Genomic DNA, 24,580 nt, shown 5'->3' on the forward strand with positions numbered 1-24,580 from the left:
GACAGCTGTCTGTAGCCACCTGGTGTCCATGAATGTCACCGGAGAGCTGCAGCCTCTATCCCCAGTTTAGTTTTTTCTCTATTTGGGACACACAATTGTGTTGGTGTGCTTGCTTCATTGGTTTTGCGCATTCAGGAGAACGGACCATTGCACGCCCGCCTCTGAGGCGCACGGTGCAGGCCACTGCTGCTTTGCATTCAGCGGTTTGCCAGCTGCGCTGAGCCACCACTTTATCTGAAGGGTACGCATAGCTCACACTTTTCACAGGCGCCCAGTCAACCAACAGAGTCTCTCTGCCGAACTGAGACAGGGGTAACCCAGCTATTCAGTAGCTCCCTTCCCTGGGCAGCACTAGGGCTAATCATGCACCAAAAATGGGGCTGCTGGCCACGGTCGGCTCTGGCATGGCCAGGAATCAATTCCAGGCTGTGGGTCAAGTCGCCATACTGAACGCCAACAAAGCAGGATGAAGAGGGAAAGTCACCCAACAGCCCAAATGTGCTGGTTTCTCAGTACACAGCCATTTTATCTATCACTTTCAAATAATCTCTCCCAACATGTCTCCACCCCACTTTATTTCACTCTGCTAACTCTATACCTTTCATTTCTCTTAACCATGAGTACCAGGGGCCTCATTTATCAATCCTTTGTGCATAAACCATGTGTACTCTCATTTACACAGAAACTTTGTGATTTATTATATCTTAACTCAATGCAGAAAAGTGCACACCTCTACAAAAACCTCATAGCATGCATTCACACAATTAGCATCTGGAAAGTGGTATTGCAAGCCATAGAGATGCATTTTATTCAACATCAAACAAGATATCAGTTGTGAGTGCTGTAATCATTCAAAGTGAATTTATGTTCCAATTTGTTTCAATAAGGCAGAAAAACAACAACATGAGGCTCGATGTCACACAATCATAAATCTAGTTATTTAGTACTTATGAAAGGCTATGCAAATCAATCATACAACAACAGTGTATAGCGAAATAATAGAATGCATCTGAGAAAATAAATACATCAGCATATGTGAACACTCACAATGAGATGTTGTGCAAGACTAATCCTGTTTTACCATTTTATAATTCACATGAATCTCTTGACCCTATGACCTTTTGCCCTTCATAGCATGCTTTGAAGGTCTGTACATCCCAATGGCTTTGAAAATGTCTTATTCCCTCTGTCCTTTGAAAGTGATTTGGACAAACAGTATGAAAAGCATTGTGTTAATAGCTCTTATATTCTTATAGAGGATATACAGGTAAACTATAAATTCTGGAGAAAGTGTACAATCTGCAACCATGCAATGCAGTATAAAGGCAATTAAGAGCTTGCTATGGGATTTTTTTTCATGTGCACATATTTCAAGAACAAACATTATCAATCAATAATTACATTTATAAATATTCATAAAATTTATAAACAACCAATTTGAGTGTATGCTCAAATTTAGAATGAAACTGACAGCCAAGTTCCATAAATTATATCACTGAAGCTTGGATGGTCTCCAGGTACAGAAGAAAAATGAAATCAATGATTTAATTATTCTATTGAGCAGCACATTACCGCTGCACTGTTGCATTAATTTCTGCTGTTGTTGAAATAACAGACATTTGATTTCATGTTTCTCTCATCTGTTCATTGGTGTGATACATTTCTACACAAATTTCACAAATAATACACTGGTCGCACAATAACTAACAAATGTTTTCATCATCAGCTTTGCACTGACAGCAGAATTAATATCAGTGTCTGCTGGTAAGATTGTGACCGTAAAGTTATTAAGTATTATTTATTTATTTATTTGCTCTGTAAAACAGAATCACATAGATTTAATGAATAAATACATTTGGACATGGCTAGGTTCTGCAATCCTCCTAGTGTTGAAACACATTCAATGATCACACAATATACATTTTGTAATGTTTTTTTTTGTAAAATATGACTTTGATGCACACTCAGATAACGTTTTTGAATGATGGATGAAAGTGGCATAAAACAAAGAAATGCAAAGAATTGGGTCAATTCTTGCATTCAGGATATGGAATATTAACATGTTTCAGTTAGAATGGGGTGAAACTCCTTTTATGATTCTCATCCATTTTTCATTGTAATTTCATTTGACATTGAACATGAAGTTGAAACCATTGTGGTCTGTTCAATTCTCACACTCTAAAACATTTACCCCTGTTTACTCTTGATTCTAGAGCGCTACGCAATTATCACATTTTAGCCAAGATATACTTTGTTTTTGTTTATTTCAACTTTAAGTTATGTGGTAAACATGCCATATATGTTTTATGTGTACCTTAACTCCAAATTGTATATGTGCTTTACATATCCTGCTGGTAAGATACATTTTTCCATTGTGGATAAATCTAAAATTATTTTCCATTTCTTTAAATTTGGCACTTTTCTGTGGTATTCCATTCCATTCTATGTAGGGTGATTATATAGGCCACGCTGTTTTTGAAGTGATATTCCATTTATATACCCGAGCATTTAGGTGAAGCTATTTTTGCTCAATCTAGGAATTAAACATGGAACTTCGAGTCCAGTGACTGGTCCAGGTGACTCCTTAGCCACTACCGCGCCCCGTCTCACCCAAGCTTCTCCTTTGAATCTGAGCGCATCGAATCGGGCATGAAGACATTCTGCGCCCTCTGTGTTTTTAATAAACAGCAGGGGCCACACTGCACGCGAGACATCGGCTGAGCCTCTGCAGATCGACAGCGGTGGAAACGAACAGAGAGTGGACTCCAGTCCCCGGTGAAAACGAGCGTTAGCTCGTTAGCGCTCTGAAACCCTCACACTCCGTGGGTCCTGGGGCTCCGCGGAAAACACGCATTTGTTTAACCCGAGTGTCAGAGCCGGCTTTGCGGGCGGTATCCGACGGCTTTTGCAGCTGTCTGCTGCGGTTCTGCACGCATCCTTAGCGAGGAATTCGCTTTGACAGTCAAGTTACTTAACCAAATGTCCCGATCTTTCTCATAGTGCTCCCGCTGTACTTATCCGCTTAACTCTTTTTTTCCTGCATCTTCCAGCGTGAAAATAGATTTCAATCTGGATAACGGCATGTGGGCGGTCGGGGTTATTCAAACAAAAAGTGAGGTGGAAATGTGGAGATCATGAATATGGTAATCGGGTGTGCTTCCTGTGAATATTAGATTAAATTCTGTTTTTTTTTTCTCAGTCTGGGCTATCAGGTTATATTCAAAGACAATATCTTAAAGGGATACCATAATCAAAAGAAACGGCATTGTTCATTGCCTGGACTGCTACAAAAAAGGGACAGTTTTTTTGTGGTTGGCTTTGCTTTGTTGGCTTGGTTTTGGTAAGATTCCATTCAGTCTGAGGGGGAGACCTGTAGTAATGTAGGCCTATTCCAATGATGAAAGATTATATTTTTCAAAATCTCAGGGTAGCATTCACAGAACAGACACAAATGTATCCAAACAAAACAGTCACAATGAGACATGCATTAAATGAGATTACAAATATAAAACGCGAATAATTGCTTTGAATTACATGAAAGGTTATCCTTTTTTTGCTACAATTTATTTTCTTCTTTGTCCTCGATTACGAAGAGATTAGTGACAACACATAATTGTTTTTCCTATTTAGGAACACATTATCAGGCTCAATAGAGCAACACACTAAGGAAGGATTTTTTTTACCCTCTTTTCTTTGCGAATAATTGCTGCTTTTGGGGTTAATAAACCCAATAAAAGATGTCATCATAGCCTGTTTCAGTTCCCAGAATCTAATAATCACATTCCTCATCCGAGGTCACACTATCCTTACAAACCAGATACACAAAAAAGGGTCTCTCACACACTGAGGCAAAAAGAGAAAAAACATGCACACAGCTATTTATAAAAAGAACCATCATGTGTCAAAACATACAATTTTGTGTCAGATTCTGTCTTCTGTCTTCAAGGACATTGCAATAACATTCCGTTTTTCCATTGGTTGGTCTCTAAATGCGATTATAAGTTCAGCCTTATCACTATGGCCTGTGAGCACATTTTAATTGTATTTTTTCTTCTTTGTAAACCTTGTCCTTCATTCATCAGAATTTGCTGGTGATTTAGACCCTGACCTTTTCAGACACAGAGGTTTTTTTTTTGTTTGTCGCTGGTATTCTGGTTCTTGCCTGGAGCCACTCCTTATTTCAGTCATGTCAAATGCACCATCTGACAAAAAACAAAAAAAAAAAAACTGAAACCTGCTCACATGCAAAAAAATAAATAACAGTGCAAAAAAGACTCGAGGCCAAATTCGCAATGCTTTTCCGATGTGTCGATTTTTTTCCCCCTCTTGTCAAAAATAATGTGCAAACAGGGTAAAAACATGCGGGGGACTGTGGAGCTGACATCATTGTCAGTTTGAGATGAATTATAACGACAGTATAATTACACTCCTGTACAGCACACACCTGCTTTGGTGAAGCTGAGTAATTGGTGTAGCAGATCAATTATAATTTGCATCCCTCTGTCCAAACCCCCCTTGGGTTTGTATGTTTCTCAGATTTTCAAAGAGTACCCTAGTAACACACTACAGAATTGACTTCTCCTGCCTACAGTCAAGGACTGGTACAGGTTAAAATGGAATCATGTTACCTGCAGAAATCAAATCGAAACGTGCAACTGTCCTCTCATAAGGGTGACATTGATGCACACACCGTAAATAGGCCCCATGCTCAGGTGGGTATGGATTGGTTCTGCTGTCCACAGTGTGCAGCGGAACAGGCAACGCGCTGGGACCAACAGGATAAGGCCACCGACCCTCCAGCCTAGAGAATGCAAGTTAAACATGTTTAAATATTCATAATATCTGGTTCAAATTGCACTGAACAGAATCTGATAGACAAGCCTTTGCCGTTGTGTGAAAAGCTCCCCAAAGACAGGTACATTTTCAGTGAGGGACATTATCTAATCAGCAACAAGCCAGCACATAGGTGATAATGCAGGCAGCAAGAGATGAGCATTACAAGGGAACACAACCTTGAAGTTGTTTTTAAATTCATCAGTCTGTCCACTGATAATATGCTCAAGAATCCTTATAATTTGAAATGGACTAATTTCCCAAATCTGGCAAAAATCTGCCAGTGACATACAGTATTTCATGCCACTGTGGCAGCCACACAAACTCTGAAGAACCAGTAATTCCCAAAGAGCAACGTGTGCTTCTTACAGCTCGAGACGTGCAGAGAAATCAAATTTTCGTCTTCAGACACAGCGCCTCTGGCCTGCATCCAAAGGAAAAGGGAAACAAGTACTCGAATAGCCACCTTGTGTGAACCTATCATTGCCGGTGAAATATTGTTAGTGCAAGCAGTTTGCTTGACGACTTCCAAGGAGAACGGGATTTAATATATAATGTTGACGATGACATTAGTCCCTGTGGTTTTGGACCAGAGAAGCTACGACGATGTGGAACTGCAAGGATGTGAATGGCAGAGACAACACGCAGCTGCCTCAGCTAATGCGGGTATCGTGGTACAGAGCCAAGGAGAGAGGAGGAGTGTGTGTGTGCTGCCGTGAATAGGTTGGTGGACAGCGGCTGCTGTCAGAAAATCACGTGTCACAACGCAATGCAATGCAAAATTCAAACGACTTTGTTGTCAGTTACTTTACGTAGGGGGATTTAGACACCATGTAGCACATTTAGAAACCTTGATAGTGATGTGACACCTTGATTTCAAGCCAACAAGTTAACCAACCATGTACCAAGTAGTTATTCAAAATGGAGAGCTGCCTAATTGGATCATTGTCTCACTATGCAATAAATAAATAAATAAATAAAGCTAGATAATGTTATATTTCCATAAGCCACTTATCATTTTGAATATTATCATCTGGACTGATCAATCATTAACAGTACATGCTATCTCGCATGGACCTTGCCATGCGTTCTTCATCATGCTTCAAAAGTTTTAATCCAGTAAGAGAAGCGCAAAGGGAAAGGAGAGGATGAGTTAGCATTGATAATCCTAAAGATGAAAAGGCAATTTTTCCCATAGACGTCACCCAAATCATTGCACAACAAAAGTGAAGAATGTGCAAAGGATTTTGATCAATGTAGTGGCAATTAAATAGCAGGTTCCTGGATGCGGAAGACATTTAAACAGTGGCAACTTATAAAGATGTAACCTTCTAACCTTCCTGCAGTGGGGGGATAAAAACTAATTAGGGTGATATAAAAAAGGCTGTAATTCCTACACGGGTCACCTGAATCGGATGGTTACACACTTATACCTGCGTCACGTCTGTGAGAGAAAGTCAGTCAGGAGGCTGTCAGTGGACAGCACATCCATGAGCAGCACATCTTTTCTACAATATGTGACCTATGAGTTTTATTCAATTTCCCTCCCATTTGTTCATTTACCAGATGCCCAGACCACAGAAACATACTGCAAAATTTCCTGAAAGATGTGTTCAAAGGCAGATATGTGTTTTGTACCTATATATCCACAGTCCTGTGCTTCCATTTGACCACATATCTTTGTAATATTCCTCCTTTACATGAACCAAACTTAAAAATAAATAAATAACTTCACTTTTAACTGTATAAAATGAAGGACTTTTCACCTGTTTGGAGCGCTTTCATACAGAGGCGTTGTTGCACTGTGTGGATTCTCCTATTCGGCCAAATAAAGGTATCTGAACTGAATATTCTGTGTAAGTCTGCTGGACTGTTCTCACCAACCAGGGGAAATTAAGGTCATTTCCACCACATATCAAAAATGATGATGATTATGATACAAAGGACACAAACACCATTCACTCACACACTCATACATACAGGCGATTTAGACTCTCCAATGAGCATAGCCTGAATGTCTTTGGACTGTGAGAGGAAACTTGAGCACCCGGAGGAAACACACCTGGACATCAAGAGGACATGCAAACTCCACACACAGAATTCAAACCGGGGACCTCCTTGCTGTGAGGTGACAGGGCACTGGACCACCATGCCACCCCTGTTTTGACAAAATATGCATGTTAAAATAATGTAATATAAGGTGAGTGTGATACGTTTTATTCAGGGAGAAGCCTTAGCTATTCTTCCAATGAATATAAATCTACCAGAGGTAAATGAGAATGTGGCGTCCCCTTTAAACCAAAACCTGCATAAAAGCAAAGTATTTACAGCTGTGTCCACTAAGATAACAGATGAGTAAGCTAATGTAGGACAATTTTAGCCAATGGGTGCTAATTTGGGCTCGGTGTCAAACTGTGCACACAGGAAATGTATTGAAATCCTGCTGCGGCTTTGTTCATAGGGTATTCCAGGCAGGCGGGAGAGACTGCTCATTGTTTTGCGATTGAGATTATCATAATATAAATAGTCTCAGGCTGGGAGAACCGTGAGTAGACTGTGTACTGAGGAGTTCCTGTTGTCACCGGCATACAGCTCCACAGCCCGTGTTTTGTGATGAAGCGGAAAGAGACGTCATGCTCCCTCGCCGTGATCGGGTTTCAGGCAGGAATCCGCATCCCCTGTTCACAGACTGAGCCTCTCTGGTTTGAGTTGCGCGAAAGAGAGAGGGAAAGGATCGGGGGAGAAATCCTGTTATTCGTCTTAGTGTAGACCGGTGGCTACTTCCTGCTAGCTGATGCTAGCAGATACACAAGCAGGTGAAGGATCTGATCTAATATCCCGTGATAGTCTTCACAGGCTAGTATATATGCAGTGTTTCCTGAGGCTGTAAATTCTGTGATTGTAATTTAAATGAAGGCCTCCTGTGAAAGAGAGGTCAAATAAAAGACTTGAAAGGAAGGGAGGTAATTGGGACTGCTGGGTGGCTCACTCAGTCAAGGCACCGCTTTGCCCCTCAATCTTGGGTCGAATCCGGACTGTGCCAGTCCTGACTGTGGCCAGTGGCTCCATATTGCAAAGAGCACTTGCTGATTGCATTGCCCAATCAGTCAGTAAGGAGTCCGTGTTTCATCACTATCTAGCGACCCCCACTGGTTGATCGGGTACTGAGGACTGCATGTCAAAGCCACATACAAGAATGTGCATAAGATTCCGACTCCACTCTATGTGATCTTAGTTGTCTGCGGTGTGAAAAGAAGTGGGCTGGCAACACCATGTGTTTTGGAGGAGAACTGAAGATGTCTGCACTGCAGTGATGTTTGCATGTGAACACGGCTGTAGTTACAGATAATTGGATATTTCAAATTAATAAAATAAAACACATTTATTAAAATAAATAAATCATTTTTGAAATTAATTTTTTTTTTTTTTAAGTAAGTGCCGTTGCACACTGAGAGCATTGGTCACTGCTACTACCATTCCCTGAGATGATGGACTGTGAAAAATCTGGCAAAAAGCAGCTTCAAAAATGTTTAAATGTTAAAAGAATTCTAGCACCTTACTACTGTGCTCATTCATGTAACATGTCAGACTTTCCACCCTCAAAAGCATTAACAGTACTCAAAAGCAAAAATATATAAATGCATATAAACAAGCAAAAAAAAAAAAAAAAAATCCACCAACGCAAGTATTTAAAGAAACTGAATCAAATATTTGAGACATCACAGCACTGTATTTTTTATTTTTTTGTAAAACCTTGATTTTCTTTCATTTTCTGCTGGAAAGCCATTTTCTTCTTTCTCTTCCTGGTATTGAAGAGATTCTATCTGCATGCTGTTTTTCTTGGAACTCGGGCCGATTGGAGCTCCTGAAGTGCTGGAGCAGCCAGACTGGCCATAGAATTAATTGTCGAGAAAGTCTGACAAGCAGAGAGATCGAGAAACACATTGATCATGTTAAGTACTCAGCCACTTTGACATCATGGTAATTGTGTGAGAGTCCCATCTTGCAGAAGGCTTCTTTGTACTCCTGCTCTCAGGATGTCTTTGAAAAACACTACAAAGAGGGGAGAGTATTCATCTGCACGATGTTACTTACAGATAGTCTTTGAAGACAAAGAAAGTTTCCCAAATTATCGGTTATGTGCCTGTTTTCAACACATCATTATGACAACAGTAATCAAGAGGAACAAGACGGTAAAGAAAAGGACCAAAACCACAATGCAAAGACCCAGACCAGGACTGTGACAGTCAAAACTGAGTAAGAAACACAAAAGATTAAATCTGTGCCTTCAGTTTAATAGTAGCTTCATTCAAAAAATAATCTTGATTTATTCAATAGTATTTAACAAAATCACCAATTTGATTTGAATTTCCTCCAGAGACCTAGCCGAAAAAAAGTGTTTTCATTGTTTCAATACAGGTGTCTTGGTCCCCCTCCAGGGGACAAAAAATGAATTGTTGGATCTCAGGATAATATGAGGACCAGTTTAGCACCAATGACAGCTCTGACATGTTCACACACCCATAGTGTCCACAGTTATATCTTAAGTGTAAGTACTATTGTATCTGATAGAACAGGACACACACACACAGTGGAACATATTTATGCATGCATATCTGTGTGCATATGCATATATCTGTTTTGTTGCTTTTGCATACGTGTGGAAATCAGGCTGGGCATGTTAGTATGCAGAAATCAGACGAAACATGCATGTGTTTCTGCAGGCGTGCCTGTCAAAGTGTGTGTGTGGCAAGTGCATGTGTCCAAGTGTATTTGTATGTCTGTTTATATATCGGGAAATCCACTGTAGCTGTAGCTTTAAGTTAAGAAAAAGTAGCCAGCTGCAAGGAACGGCCTATAGGAGTGAAATACATTGATCATGAAAAGAAAGCACATGCTTTTTTGCCTTTAATTTAACACATCATTGTCAGAAATGGAGCATGTTCAAATGGCATTACTGAAATAAAACACGGTTACCGTGTGTCCATTTTCATTTCTTTAAAGTTTGTTTTGGTATAACATGTTATACATAGTGAGTTATACATAGTTTGAGTATTTGATCACAAGCACCCATTGTCACTGATGTAATGGGGGAAGAAACGCTGGGCATCAACACTGTTGGCAGGGCCATCAAACAACAACTGGTATGGATGAGAACCTTGATCCAAGCACATTCCAGAAACTTTTATTTCTCCCAGCATTTGGCAATAAGCTATTGTTAAAATGTGCAAGCATGCACAAATAATACCATAGGCTGTGTTAAGATTGACAGTCCAGTCAAAACATCAATAACTGCAGAAAAATCACAGAAATCACTAAAAAAGAGGAAATCACAGAAATAGTAAAAATTGGGGAAAGTCACAGAATCTGTGGCTGCTGCACATTCCGTGACAAACACGCAGCCTTTCAATCTGTACATCCCAATCATATCATGAAATCCCCATATTTATTATATGACATTATTTTTGTCATTATCATGCTATATTCAACATTGGGGGGTTGTAACCCCCCATCACATCCCCCTCACCATATTTTATGCCCTTGGACTCAAGAAACTCAAGGAAGAGTTCATTTTATGATTTCACATTCAAAACATCACACCAAGCTGCCTAACTCTCACCAGGTCCTGGTTTTCTTTGGTTTACACTTTTACTAATCAAAAGGGTTATTATGGGTGCCAGTACAAGAATATGCAAGAAAACTGTTATAGGAGATGGAGCTTGTGCAAATTAATCAATCCCCCAGGTCCATAAGCAAAGACCACGAAAACAGCAATAAAGGTTAACTCATCTATACTTTACTGTATATGGGTCCAAAAAGGTTCACGCATATCCGCATGGTAATAAATACTCTATTACCAGAGAATAGTGGTTCACCCATCAGGGAACCGCATGCTCTTATCATGTGATATTTGAATCCATCCCTGCACCCTGAGTCAATGGATGCGGGTGAGACAGGCAAGTTAAACATTTAACCTGAAAAGGTGTGAACTCCTTTTACACTAAGGCCCTGATCAGTTCCTCCCTCTGCATCTCCCTCACACGTGTGCCCTCCTGGCTGGGGTGCATTGTTGCCAAAGCCATTTAGCGACGCACTAAAGCTTCCACAGTGGCATCAATCACCACAGCATAATATCATCCAGTGACAATATGAGCAGCCTCGTACTGTGTTAAAGTCACCCTGAACAATCTGTGCAATTTCCTTGTCCCCAGTAGAGCACTGTTAGTTTTTTATTTTTTGCCCCCCACCCAGGCACTCAACCTACTGTTTTTATGGTTTCCCCTATAAATGTGGCACGTTATGCTGATGGAATTATTGTGCCATGGTTGACTGGAGTATGGCGCTAAATGTCTCACCCAAGGTAAAAATCTGAATTGTTTCTCTTTGGGGTTATCCATTGGTGTGTGGGGGGGGGGGGGGGGGGGGGGGGAAGGGACAGTGTAATCTAGCATATGTACATTTACCTCTGAAAACAATGGTAACTGTATTTTCTGCAGTAAGCCATGCACACCTTTTCTATTTCGAGTTGTGGAATTTATATAAATAATTTCATTCACACAATGCAGAATAGAGTATCATGTTAGATGAATACACTTCAGCTATTTGGAACTTATGTCACACATAATAGCTGCACTGTTAAATTATCACCTCCAATGAACAGACACAGCTTCATATTGATGCTGCACAGATGAAAGTTTTTAAATGGATCCTGCAGCGATTAATCAAAGTAATGTGGTACCACACGTTTGCACTATAATGCACAGCAGGCAAATTATTAAACCTGTTTGAGGCTTATGCAATTACACATACATAACAAATGCGAAAAGATTACTTGTGATAAAAAAATGTCTCAATCTTTCAAGTGTATTTTGTGTAAAGTTAGTACTTTAAAATTAGCGAATGGATTATCATCAGACTTAAGGGAAAATCTCATGTGTCACATATATGAGACACTTCAGGTCATTTCATTCCCCCTGTCTTACTGACTGCACATACATCTTACCCCTCAAAATCACCTTTAGATGGAAACATATGACTACCCCTATAAATGTGATATAATATAATGTGGATAATGCATACACAATGCATATTTCTTTAGACTTGGATGTAAATGAAAATTCTGCTCAGCCTCAGGGATTTAGTTCAGCATTTCATATTTTTCTTTTTAAATGTATTTAAATACTTAAGTGTACACAAATGTAGTATTTAATATGACAGTATGCATATGTCATTATAATTGATAGAATATACATTGGAAGTCATTAAAGGGGAGTTTTGGTGGTTTTGTTTACATCATGAGAGCAGATTTTACTGTGCTTTCTTTCGGCCTCATAACTCTACTGAGCTCTCCTGGCTCCACAGTTCACCCACAGCATTTGTTTGGGTGCTGTTTGCCAATGCTTTCTGATTACAAACCACAGATGGCACCCTGACATGATCTTCCTCTCAATCAATCATCCTCTTGTTGCTGTGCAAGTGCAACCCCCAAAGAAGAAACAAAATAAAACAGTGCAGGGTCCATATGTATTGGGGCATATGGACAGCACTGTGTCATATACTATATATATATATATAGTATATGACACAGTGCACACACATGCACACACACACACACACACACACACATAGCATTCAGAACTATGGATGGGGCTCCAGTCCAGACTCTAGTCCGGTTTATACATTTTTCAGCACTCTGGACAGCGTTCTATGTTCAGTAATCTGGAGAGCACCATTTACTACAGCAGTCTTGGTACAAACTTTTGCTTTTTGTCTGTATAAAGTGCACACACCCCTGACCCTGATACTCAAATGATTTCAGCTCTTTGTCTTATCCCTATGTATAAACATAGTTTTCCCCTTAATTGTAACAATGATTCCTATCCCTGTTTGTGTAACATGCATTCTTGTAACAGTCAAATAATAATTACAATAATAATCATTTCAAATTTCTCTTGTTGCAACAGGCCATATCTCCCATAATGCACCTGTGGTTTTTCATAGTATATGCTATAAACATTTGATTAAATACATCACCCAACAGCTTGTCATTTTCATTCCGCAGTTATATATTTTTTTTCCATTGCATTGAGAAGAAGTCAGTTATTACGATGATGCTTCAACTACAGTTCATCATTCTTTCATTTAAAATATAACTCAGTAATGACAAGACCCAACTGATTTAATAATCAAACAAAACCTGTCCCTACATAATGGTGACATTCTAACCATTGTAAAGTGGTCACCCCATTACAGCACATTCCACCTGTTCAAGTGGCAGGATGAGCAATGAACTGTTGTTGAAATATCACCACAAGACAATTACCGCTGACCACAACTCAATAAAACCAGTATGTGTAAAGCACACATGAATTGGTTATGAAAAATATTTTATAAATGAAAAAAAAAAACCTGTTGAATTTTGCACACGTTATGTCTCTTATTGGTAATCCTGTTCTAATATGATAGCACTGTTAATATTCATTATAAACTGATGAAATTGATTACATCTATGTTTGGGATCAAATTGACCGCAGTGATAGTGAAGCATAAACTCAAGCCAATCACCAGCACGCACACACAAGTACGTACGCACACACACACAGTTCCACATGCACGCTTACATATGTTCAGACATGGGCACGCACACACACACATGCACACACACACACACATGCACGCACATACACACACACACACACACACACACACCAACTTGACCAAATCAACTAAAAGCAATCTTCAGCACTGCACTTACGTCAGGTTCTTGCATTCAGACTTCCACTTCATCTGATATTCACCAACATTGAAAAACTAAAATGTCATGCTAATGTATGGCCATTAGAAAAGGAACCTCCTGTGTTACTGATAAAATCCAATTACATATAGCACTTAAAAGCGATATCTATCTCTATGTAGTGACAAATTATTAATTTTAGAGACCAATTCACCTTAATTCAGTTTAATGCCACATTCTTTAGTATCCTAATGTGTGGTGGCCGATGGGCGATAACAAAATCGTCGTTACGTTAGATAAAACTCGCGATTATAGAACATTTGTGATTTTAAAAAAACATAACAAATGAACAAACACACGCACGCACAAACGCACGCGCGCGCACGCACGCACGAACGCACACACACACACACACGAATATACCTCCTTTTCTGTCCCATTCACTTTTGTGTTCCAGTACCTCCCCTTCGCTGACTAGCACAACCATCCTCTTCTAATACAAAACTGTGATCTCAGCACCTCCCCCTCGTCTCTCCCATTTGCGTTCTCTTCGGCGAGTCTGCCTTACTGCTACCTTCCCCGGGAACCGTCCTATACTTTTCCACCTGAGCCGTTCCGCCGCCGCGGCGCAGCGCTCGCTCTGCCCCCCGCCCGCTCCCGATCGCGTTAAATCACATCGGATATTCATTCTTCCTGTCAATAAATCCCCTCGCGCTCTTCTGGTTCCCATCGTCTCCATGTGTATACTGATGGTTATAACCAGACCCAACTGAAAAAACTGGATTTTTTTCCCTCTTGAGCATGAGAAGGACTGTCGAATCATCCGCAATCCTGCATCAAAGATTGGGCTACCAGCATGACCACCGGGTACCGACACACCAGCCCAAGTTTTTTGACAACAGATTAAATCACCGGGGACTTCGGATCCCAACCATATAGGAGAATAAATTTTAGGTAAGCATGAGCATTTTTCAGTAGATACTAATTGTTATATCTAGACGCGAAGTTAAGAAATCGGTGAATACGCAGGGTTATCTCAGCGTGTTCCCTTAGGAGCTCAGTGTTGGGAGGTAATGCAGCATTGGTAATTATGGTAATGTTGAAAGAACAGTGTTTTAGCGTTGGGTTCCGGATTATTTTGTTGTATTTAGGCGCAATATTGCTGGGTGTCCTTAGGTCAGTTTTGTTATTGCGTTGATTTATACTTCCCTTCTATACTTCCCTTCACCTGGGTCAGTATTCTTTTCGGTATCACCATATCATTGTACACGGTCTGCATTTCCTCGAACACATTATCACAGTGTCTGCATATAAAAAGGTGGACATGGTTTATAGTTGAAATCGACGTCTGTTCTTACATGAGTCAAGCAGCACATAGAAATGCTAGCAGAGACAGTATAGAGCCTGGGAAAGAGGGGAGGTGATGTAGGAAGAAAAGTCAAATATGTGTTCAGTCCGAGCACGGTTTCCTTTGGACCACGAAGGGAACAGACCTTGCAAAGGTGCTCGCGTAATAGGACCCCTAGACCCCAAGGATGTGCGTTTAAACTGATTTAGCCTGCAATACCAATGATCTTGCACCGGGGTTTTAAATCTAATGTAATAATTAGTGGACCGAGTAGCCCAAAATTATTTTAATTTACCTGTTTTATTTATTTGTACAGACACAGGAGTTATGTCCCTGTTAGTTTTCACGGCTATTTGTCTATGTGTAAGGTGTAAGCACACAAAGCACACAACGAGATGCTGCAACAATGCTTATGTACGGAAGAAGTCGAACGCCGTGCGGATGATTCGCTGACAGCACGAATCCTATATCGCTTGTGGCTGTTGAAGTGAAGTACTTGGAGCACCGAATTAGCATCACTGACTGAGGAGAAAACGCTCAGTATCGAGAAAATCAAACGACCCGTTGTGTACCCTACATGCGCCGCGGTCAATAAGTCAGCAGAAATCTCAGCACGTAGGCTATACAGCACCGGGAGCACAATTACACGTTTATTTCGACATCGTCTGAACACTCAGCTTTTTTTTTTGTTCCAAAGAGAATTGTTTTTGACTGCTGTATCAACAAAATAACGTATCTCATTTGTTTCCATATGTATTCCACATTTTCAACCACTCTTGGAAGTGCATACTCTGAAATGTATCTTGTAACCACATAAGCCATGGTCCTTCTGTCAAAACCAGTGAATTCCACCAAAAAAGTTTGATTATGGTACTAAACTGGATTATTGCTAATAATATTATGTTACTGTTGTACAAGTTATTTTGGCCTATATAACTTTATTGTTTACTGATATGTTTAAATGACTTATAATAATAATAACAATACTACTACTACTACTACTACTACTACTAATAATAATAATAATAATAATAATAATAATAATAATAATAATAATCAAAGATAGGTGTAATGGGGCGGGGGGTTAACACGATTTGAGGAGGTTCATCCATCTGTATTTGTCAAACTGAGCGGCAGGGGGAGCTCGCGGACTTTTACTACTCTGGTCGAACTTCGCTATTCAAGGAGGGTTCATTGAAAGTATTATTGGTTAGAAATCCAGAAAGTCGATCGTCAGAGGAGAACATGTCAATATTACTTCTTACAAGTGTTTGCGCATATGTGAGCTTAACATTAAAAAGTGTATTCGTATATATCTATATGTATGTTTAAAAACAGACATTCTGAACCAATGTTACATTCGAAGGATCATGATGCTTAATAATGCAGCATTAACAATACACCATGCAGCATATTATAGATAGTAAATGGCATATTGAGAGCTCTGTGTCTTTGTATATGATCTGACAAATGCCATTTCACTTTCTGATTTTTTAATCTCCTTGTTTGCTACAAACAATTCTGTTGATTCGGGATTATTCGGTCTATTAACAAATAACAAAAGGAAAAACACTACGGCTGATCCATGTCAAATCTCATCTTTAACGCTTTAAAAAATAGCTTGGCATGACTGCACAGTGTAGTTGTAGTACAGTATATTATTGTGCTTCTGTTTCTTTATCTTTCTTATCCTTTTTGTGACTTCACTTAACACTAAGGTCAGTGGTTCAGCTGACAATGTAAAGTACAATAGATCAGAGGGATGCTTTGTCACAACGGAAATTTGTTGCAGTGCTAACAAACTCTCTGGCTTTCTGTTGTCTCTATAGCTTTGTGGGCCCCCTTAATGAGTTGGGACATTCGAGGATAATTGTACCACATTAAAGACGCATTTAGATCGATTAACTCAAATTTTATTTAAGTGGCTAACAAAAATAGGCTGGTTTATGTATGAAAACCATTAGGAATGCACAGACAAGATTGCAGTAAAGAAAGTCAAGCAGTATTTTAGAGGTTGTCAGAGACAGACAATGCAATTTGAATGCTCAATTAAGGATAGATACACACTGCTGATGGATGCACCATGCTGGAGAATGCATTCAATGTACTCCTTCTGTGGCGTTTCAGAATCCTTTGTTTTGATGTAAAAGCCCTCCATTAATGTCCCAATTTTTGGCCTAGAGAAGCCTTTCAGCCATGGTCTGTTTGCCACTCAATTAAGGCCATTTGGATTTTGAAGTGGCCCCTCCAGCAGGTGAAAAGCATGGGTGAATATGGTATACTGTATACACTTTCTTTAGCATATAAATGGTATTCATGCATGGAGAACATCTATCTAAAGGTGAACGTTCATGCACTGGATAAAATTAGGACACTTGCATATGATGCCCATATTTAAATATGACAATAACTATCCAGGAATTATGAACAAAGTTACTATGTGTACTCAGCAGTTTATTAAATGTTAAATTAGTAGATGGTAATAAAGAAAATATGGTGAACCACTCAAGTAAAATTGCTCCAGGCTTCAGTTGATAGAAGAGGTTACTAGTCTCCCAGTCAAGTTTATTAGATCAGAGCTTGAATACTGCTCAACCATTTCAGTGTATTTGAAATCTTTTACTACTTTTTAGTGTTCTTGAAATCTGAAAAGATTAGTTGTGTAACTGGCTAAAAAGTAATGCTGTCCTGAAATTCATTGCAAATGTACCTGTTCTTCCTTTTATGTGTCTCTTTGATTAAACACGAGAAACTGAATCATCTCTCAGAGTGAGGCATTTTGCAGGATTCTCAGGAGTAGGAACACTCACTCTGCATTGCTCTGACAATATGATTTTTTTTTTAATTTTTTTGAAATACTCACACAAGTGCACCAAGTTAATGTGACTTTTATGTGTGATGAAATACTGTATAAATATCCATGCATGTGTATATTTGCGCTGTGACTCTGAAATTAAACGCAAGTATTCACAGAGGTCAATAGCAGTGACCTCGTGTGTATATTAGTGCTGTGACTAATTACGTACAAATATTCACAGAGGAGAATGGTAATGCTCTGACTCTGTGATGAAATGAGAATGTTTATCAAGGTAATGTGACTCTGATGAAACTCAGGCATTCACACGTGCCTATATCAGTGCCGCGACTAATTAAACACTGATGTTCACCGAGGTGAACGGCGGTGCCTTGATTCTGTGATGAAATAAGAATATTTACGGTTGTGCAAAGTGGTGCTGCTGCTGTGGCTCTCTGTGATGATTTTGTAGGTTGCGGTGTCCTGACTCACATAGATAAAAAAAAAGGAAAAAAAAAGAGGAGGACAGGCAGAGTGGGGCAGTCAGAGGCTGCAGCGGGGAGCACACTGACTCTTTGTTGCGACTGCAGACGTGCAGGAGGATGAAGGAGGCCGTCAGCGCCTGGGCAGGAATAATAAGTGCTGTCCACCACAAAGGCCACTGTTCCTCTCTGCCTCTTTTCCTTCCCTTTGGAAATGTGTGAGAGAGTGTGTGTATGCAGCGTGTGTGCCTGCTCATTAGTGTGTGCGTGTGTGTGTGTGTGTGAGAGAGAGAGAGAGAGAGAGAGAGAGAGAAAGCGATTTTTAGTGACGTGTGTGTATATGTGCATCTGTGTGCATATTCAATGTATTTCTGAAAAAAATGCAGCAACAAAAATTGGCAATAATTAGTCTATTTGCCATATGTTGTGAATATCCTTATGAAAAATCTGTTAAATTGGCCTTTTCACATGTGAACCCACAATTTTCACATGTGAAAAAAACATCACATGAGAACTGTGATTGACTTCTTTCACATATAGTATGTGAATGAAAATTTCAACATGTGAAACGACAATAGGTCACATTGAGTCTTTTTGCATCTTCACATTTTCACGTCACTGACTTTTTAAAATGTGAATTATTTTTTCTTCACAATTTTCATGTGAAGACAAAACATGTGAATTTAAATAGCAAAGACGACCCTTTTCCACTCTCATTTTATAGGTGGGATTATTTTTTATAGTGCACGTGTACTTGTCACATGTTGGGTGTTCACTTGGTGATATTTTCATAAGGTTAGTTGCAACCTATTTTCTGATCATGCTAATGTAGTTGATTAAAATATATCTTTGGTTTTTAAGTTTTCATGAGAGAATGCTCTATTCTCAGTCCTGAAAACTGAGGAAGTATCAAGGACCAGATCACATCTTGCATCTTGTACAGATTTGGTCATACTGGGTTGTGACTTTCAGTGGACTGGAGTGACATCAAGCCCATGTACCAAGAGTTGGTTGTCACAGCAATACAGAGGCTAAAGTGAAAAGCAAATGGAGACTCTATTCCTCCAGTGGAAATACATTTCATAGGGTTTTCATATTTAAACTATAATGGAGTGAGCATGTATATCACCGCGGAGGTCTGGCATTCGTACCCTGGTTTACTGAGAACAGTTATGTCTCACAGCTGTGGACTTTATGTTATAGTTGACTGAATTACATAACCAAGGCCATGACTCAAACCAGGTCTAAACCTCGGCCTGTGCTTATGTAAGCACTTGACTGTGGGTTAAAATTAAAGACATGTTGCTGTTCTTCACAAACACAATCAAATGGTTTGGCAATTTCCAAATGTACCTCACAAAAGTGTGTTTGTGAATGATACAATTATTGCTTGTTTTTATTTAAGAACAAGTCTTTGCAGAACCAAACATCATGCCTTTTAGCATAGAATTTCAATTGTTTATGCATTGACTATGCAGGTCTTAATGTGCACAGGACCCCAAACAGTAAGTGAGACCGCCTTTTACTTATTACCCTTTTTTGAATCTTTTAATTAGTGTGCATTCAGCTTTATAATGCTGCATTAGTAAGCTACTTAACTTTGGATGCCTGCTTGCAAGTTTGTAATGCTTATAGAAAAGCAATGAGTAGATACATAGTTTTATTTTAATTTTGTTAATTTACTTTATTGATTTATAGCTAATTTATATAATTTTTTTTTTCTCATCTGAAATAATTTAAGGTATAGTGACATTTTGAAAAGCAGTCTGTATTAGAAAGTGATGACATAACACAGGTAAAGTAATTAAAAGCCCTGTGGAATTGTTGTGATTTAATAATAATAATAATAATAATAATAATAATAATAATAATAATAGCTAAAAAAATAGCCTTAGCTTTGAGGTTGGGTATTTAAAAATAACTTAATCAGAGGGAATTTAGCAAAGTTAGCTTAGCTAAGTACCATGGCTTCAATCTATGTCTATGTCACTGGCCTAAATGCAACACATGCCCTTTAATTAAAAATAAATGCAAATGGTTTTCTGATGTTCAATTTAAATTTGGTGATGGAATCTGTAATGATTGAATTTATGAATAAAACAACAAACAATTGGTAATTCTATGTTGAAGAATAAATGTTGACTGAATCCTGGCCAGCATTTTCCAAACAATGGCAAAGTATCCCACAATGCCATGCAGCATATACATTTACTTTTGGTCTCAGAACAGGTGAACATTACCTGAGGCAAAATTCAAAGCGCCTTTGTTTTCAGACAGGGATTGCATACCAGATTGCATTTCCTGTTGGCCCCCAGCGAGGGAACATACAGCCATTAATTTGTCAACTGAGCCCCCCCCCACCCCCTCCACCCACAGCATTCCAGAGTTATGTAGGTATGATGCATGACATGGTGAGCCCTGCAGCCAGACGGCTGAAAGAAAGATATGGGGGGTCCTGTGGGACCACGCCTTCCATAAACAAGGATCTCATGTCTGCAGAAAAATGAAAAAAGGCACAAAGATCAATAATTGATTATTCAAACACCTGAGTAAGCTTAAATAGTAGGACATAGGGAGCAATCTGAGAGGCGGATGCTGATGTTTTTTCCCAGTTGTTGAAAAAGTAAAACAACGCGAGTGAAAATGGAACATTCTGTTACATATCTTTTTCTGCAATCTGTGCCGTTTCTGCTTAGCAGTTTTTGCCTTAATTTCTATTGTTTAAGCAGTCTCTCTCATCTGCAAGCATCTGAATTAATTTAAATAAGACACAACACAAAACACTTTGAAATCTGCAAACAACCGAAAAAATTTAAATAAGACATAACACGAAACACTTTAAACTTCCAAAAAATTTATTTTAATGAATGTAGAATTAAACAAGTAAAACTAAACAACAATCTTTATTCCAATTACTAAACGTGGAATGAACTAATTTTTGCCCTCTCCTGGGCATAAAGTTTTCTGGGAACTTGCAACGTTTCTTACACTTGCCTGGGCTTTTTTGGTCAGGCAATAAACTAAATTTCATGGTTATGCTCATATTCTGATGCCCGTATGAAATTCCATTTTGAAGTACCAAAATCCATCTGACCAGTCGGTTATTTTGCCACCATAGTAAACTTGGGGCTCTGGTGGGGTGGGCTATCAATTTTCATCCATTATCTATACCCGCTTATCCTGGTCAGAGGCACGGGCGTGCATTGGGTGAAAGGGCAGGTCGCCAATCTATCGCAATCACCATTCATTCATACACCTACGGGCAATTTAGAGTCTTCAATTGGCCTACCTGCATGTTTTCAGACTGTGGAAACCAGAGTGCCTGGAGGAAACGCATGCAGATATAAGGGCAACATTCAAACTCCGGGATTCAAACTCAGTACCTTCTTGCTGTGAGGCAACCCACTCCACCACTGTGCTACAGTGCAACAAGTTCCATTACTCGAAACTGGAAGTATAAAGTACAATGCAGTCTCAGTTATGTGCAATATACAATGGCATTCAAATGAACCTAAAAATGTTTAATTTGTGAAAACCTAAAAAATATCAGTGTAACATATTGAAGCAAGAATTTAAGGTTTATCCAGTTAAGCATTTTTACAGTTCATGCCACAGACACAATTAGGTCTTTTGACAGAAATGATGGGACTTGAACAGGAAGTAGAAAGATGACCTTCAACTCTTCTGTCTCTTTGGGAGCTCCTATCCAGAATTATGAGCCAGATTCTGTTGTTATACGGTACCTCTGAGCAAAGACAAAGTCTAGTATAACCAGAACCATGTCCATCAAATATAATCTCCTGAAATATTTTTCTTTTATTTTGTTTTAATACAAGAATGACACCATTACACCATCTTGGCCATTTCAGTTGAACAGATTGGTATGTGCTACAGATGGATAACTTGTGTGTCTCTGAAGCAAGTCTTAAACAAGCCTGACCCACCTCCTTTTTTGGGGGCCTGAACCGCACCCGGCTAATTTAACAGTGTTTAATTATGACTTCTGCTCCACTTCCTTAATGTATTTATGACTAGAACAACCCTAACTTGTACAAGAGCCAGTAATTTAAAAGACGTAATAAACTTTTACAAGCATGCCTGCAAAGAAGCAGAATTTCAGGTAGTAAAAAATCACAGAGTTGATGCTATTGAATTGCATCTGGAATGCTTGCTGTAGTGAAAAATAAAAATAAAATAAAATACAATAAAAATGTCCTAAGACCTCCCTTGGGGGTTGTGCGAACTCTTTGTAATTGGAAAAGGGAATAGAAAGGTATTCAAGCTGTAATATTATATTACCCCAAATATTAACTGTATACTTAGGCTGTGTTGCTGCCCTGCAAAATAACATTCACCATAAAGTCAAGAGTATCAATCTGGATAGGTTTTCTGTAGGCTGTGTATGATCTTACTAAAGAATTATCTTCTTAAATTAAACCATTCCTTTGGGAAGGTAACCATGCCCTGGATCCCTGAAGCTCTCCATGTTTTTAAATCGGCCTGTAGGTGGCACTGTACTCATCCACACAATATATAATTTATATTAGCCTGAACTATATATGACATTCAGATTTATGGCCAATATACGAAGGGTTCAAATTTTATTTAATTCTAAACTGACAGGTATTTAATTCATTGACCACATGTCTGGTCGATAATGTAATTACATAATAAAAGATTTGGTGCATGTATTGCTTACACAGTGCTTGAGATAAATCCGCTTGGCTGAATTAAGTTTTCTCTGTGCTAAACAGACACATTCAACGCTGCATTGCCAGGTTGTCATTGCAAATAAGAATTTGTTCTTAATTGGCCTGCCTGGTTGTATGATGGTTAAACAAAAAACATAAATTACAAATTATGATACCACAGTAGTGTAGTATGTGCTGGTCCAACACAGTTGGTTCTGTGATTGACTGTCACCATCATCTCTGCACTACAGTGACACACTAGTCCTGTGCTAGAATGATACAGCTGCATTTGTCTCTGTGCTCAGCTGACACATTGATCTCTGTGGTCGACAGACACAGAGGTCTGTGTGTTCGAGTGATACATTCATCCCTGTACTAGACTGACACAGTCTGCTCTGTGTGTGACTGTCAGAGTTGTCTCTGTGCTAGACTGACACTTTTTTTCTACACACGACTGTAGGCTGGTGCAGGGAGTTCTGTGTGGAGAGATGCTGCTGTGTTTCAGACTGATGCGGCTGACTAGAGCAGGGGTGCGGAGTGAGGGCCAATCTGTTTCAGATTCCATGCCGACCCCTGCTCTTAATAATTTAATAAGACCTACCATTTATTTGATCAGACACTTTTTAATGTCCTGTCATGCACTATTGCTGCAGGCTGCACATGTGTCCTTGATAAAAAAACATTTTACTGTGGCCTGATACTGGAGCGAACCAGCACCGGTTTATACAGCTGTTTTGGAAACAAAGGCTGATTAAGCTGTTGGAATGAAAATCAGTCCACGGGGAACAGAGTCCTGTACCTCATGTTGCAGTGAATGGAGGCCCACTGGCTCCATCTCCCTCCTCTCCCTCCAGAGCATGCGGACAGCGGGATTATTAATAGACAATGGCAACCTGGTGAGATGGGCGGTCGTGCCAGCTGGCTCCAAGCTACACCGGGCCAGTCTGCCCAGCAGAGAGCACCAATGCCAGGATTAAATAAATAGAAAGTAAACAAATAAATAAATTAAACTTGGTAATAACAAATAGCACGGCCTCTTCTTGTGCGTTCATCGGCTCTGTAGAATTAGAGCGCTCGCCTATCCTGTGATGCGGCCACGACGCTAAGCCTGGGCTGGAGTACCGCGGCCCTCAATTATGTGTGGCCTGCCCCTGTCAGAAAAGTCTGCCACCTGACCTTTAACCTCATCCCACAAAAGGAAAACAAATGTCAAGGACTCATTGTCAATGTGCCACGCTATCTGTCAATAGCCCCTCTCCATCCCAAAATGTCCATCCCAAACACCTCAGACCCCACACTAAAGGTGGAAAGCTGGGTTACAAATTCCTTGTATGTGTAAACGTACTTGGCAATAAAATACGATTCTGATTCTGATTCTGATTCTGATTCTTTGGCGATACCATTTCCGATTGGTTCCCTTATTCCCATTCCCCCACCACTGGAGCTTGCCTATTACAAAGCAGGCTTTGGTGTGTCAAGCATGGAAACACGTTGACGTATGTGGGCTGCGGGCATGCGGCTTCAACAGGATGCTGTCTTGAAACCTATGGCAGTTACACACACAGCACACCAATTTTGCAGCACTCAATACCCAGCATTCTTGTATTCTTTTGGCATCCAGAGAGTTCCTCTTATTACTCTCTATAACCACCTGGAAGGTGCTGTTACCAGCTTCAGAAACACAAAACTCCCTTCTCT

The 24,580-nt window shown here is 39.6% G+C and overlaps 1 protein-coding gene across 1 annotated transcript in view; it reads left to right on the forward strand.

Moving 5' to 3' along the window:
- The first annotated feature begins 14,032 nt into the window (after positions 1-14,032).
- Positions 14,033-24,580, forward strand: part of LOC135265192 (BMP/retinoic acid-inducible neural-specific protein 1) — a 127,420-nt gene continuing 116,872 nt past the window's right edge. The window contains exon 1 of the mRNA XM_064354588.1: positions 14,033-14,521. The gene's annotated coding sequence lies outside the window, so the exon portion shown is untranslated. The remainder of the gene's footprint in view (positions 14,522-24,580) is intronic.

The sequence above is a fragment of the Anguilla rostrata genome, chromosome 10 (genome assembly GCF_018555375.3).
Source record: "Anguilla rostrata isolate EN2019 chromosome 10, ASM1855537v3, whole genome shotgun sequence".
Lineage (NCBI taxonomy): Eukaryota > Metazoa > Chordata > Actinopteri > Anguilliformes > Anguillidae > Anguilla > Anguilla rostrata.